A 1,936-nucleotide genomic window follows, 5' to 3' on the forward strand; every position below is an offset into this window, starting at 1 on the left:
TTATGATTTATGCAGCGATATTCCATTTCTGACGATTAGACAAACATTTTCTGCCGCTAAGAGAAAACCACTGCATGTCTCAGAGTGCCGCGTGCGAGTGAAAAGTGGGGAGGGGAGGGGGGAGTAACAGAAACACGTAGTTGCTTGGATTTTGATCAGTGCGTTTTGCATCCACTGAAAACAAAGATGTTAACAAATAAACTGGACAGTATGCTGTACGTTTAGTGATATTTTCACAGTTGCGGTCTCGACTGGTCTTGAAATAAAATGCCGAGTCCTCAGAGCCCGAGACCGAGACAAGACTGAGACCAAATGCAGTCGAGTCTGAGACAAGAACGAGACCATCAAAAAATGGTCTTAAGACCGGTCTCGAGACCAAGACCAATTTTGAGTACCACAACACTGGGTACCAGACCTCTAAAGAAGCATGTTTATAGTCAACTTAAGAGAACGTTTTTATTCAGGTCTCATAATTTTATAAAAATATTTCATATCAAAAATGTATTTTTTATTAGAAGCAATTTATTGTTTAACGTTATTCACTATTCTATTTAATCTGAATATAATATCTTTTAAAAACCAAACATTAGAAAATTATTTTCTTTTTTATTATGATGCACAGTAACTTTTTAACTCTGAAGTCTATGTTAAAAGGATATAAAATTTAAATGTTGGTCAGACTGGTTTGTAGTTACTCTTTCACAAAATCTAAAATAAACTTTGATTTCTTCACTGGAGGATTCTAGGGGAGTGAAGTTGCCACACCTTTGCTACCAAAAAAAAAAGTGAGAACTTGTATAATACTGTCTTTAATAACGACTTAATCATGTTCAAATGTTAATGTTTACAATGAATCTGATTCTACAAAAGAAAGAAAGATCATTAACTACACAGGGATCAGAAATATATTCCAGACATAAATGGACTTTTATAAATAATATTGAAAAAAGAGTTCCCAAATTTGTGCAAATAGCATCAGGTAAATTAGTTTAATTAAAATTCATATTATTGTTGGGTTATGCACAACAGCTTTGTGAATAAAAAGTATTGCATAATGACTTGGCAAGGACTTTTGTGAGTGGAATATATTAAAATAAATGATTTATATTAACTTAATGTAAGTTAATTTAGTTCAAAAGCAGGTAATCATTCAATGCAAAACTTTAGATTAAATTAAATTAAATTAAATCATTTGATTTAACATCATCAAGCCTGTAGTAATCATTTGCAAGTTGTGTTTAACCTAAACATAAAAATATAACCTTAATATTTGTAAAATTTAATAAACTTAAAATCCACTATAATTTTTAGCTTGTGTTTTTAAAATAAGGCATTTTAATTCTCCATAGAGTCAATACAGTTGTTTTTACCTCTGTGCAACTTGAAATCTCTAAAAACAGAAACCTGTCCCAACGTGCAGCAATCCAAGCAGTTTCTCGTAAAGATAGTGTACTGAAGAGAAATACCTTTTTTTTTTCTNTCCAAGCAGTTTCTCGTAAAGATAGTGTACTGAAGAGAAATACCTTTTTTTTTTCTTTATTCCAAGGAAAAGTGAACAAGTGGAAAAACAGGGAGGGATTCAATGATTGTCCAATGAACATTTAGTACAGAGAGTACTTTTCTTTTCTTTCTCTTTAGGCAATGACTTTGTAATCTTCTGAAATTTTAGATGCACTTTAAAGGTCAACGAAGCTCATACTTGTGGAGTTTTTTATTTATTTCAAACAGACAATAAATAATTGAAACATGGAAAAAATACACAATAATGTCCATTGGCATGCAGTTTTACATAATTTATTCAAAAAGAAGCAGGTAGAAGATACAAGATCTTATGATTTCCTGCCTCTCTCTCATTAACTTAATCTGAGTTAATTTAGTTCAAAAGCAGGTAATCATTCAATGCAAAACTTTAGATTAAATTAAATTAAATTAAATT

The 1,936-nt window shown here is 31.1% G+C and overlaps 1 protein-coding gene across 2 annotated transcripts in view; it reads right to left on the bottom strand.

Annotated features, from left to right (window-relative positions):
* LOC103154632 (TRPM8 channel-associated factor homolog) overlaps positions 1-1,936 on the bottom strand; it is a 14,070-nt gene that overhangs the window by 9,773 nt on the left and 2,361 nt on the right. The window contains exon 1 of one of the 2 annotated variants that reach the window (XM_007575982.2): positions 1,371-1,458. The exons of the other annotated variant lie outside the window; for it this stretch is intronic. The gene's annotated coding sequence lies outside the window, so the exon portion shown is untranslated. Of the gene's footprint in view, positions 1-1,370; positions 1,459-1,936 lie in introns of those variants that run through there. 2 annotated transcript variants of the gene reach the window in all.

The sequence above is a fragment of the Poecilia formosa genome, unplaced genomic scaffold (assembly GCF_000485575.1).
Source record: "Poecilia formosa unplaced genomic scaffold, Poecilia_formosa-5.1.2 Scaffold393, whole genome shotgun sequence".
Taxonomy (NCBI): Eukaryota; Metazoa; Chordata; class Actinopteri; order Cyprinodontiformes; family Poeciliidae; genus Poecilia; species Poecilia formosa.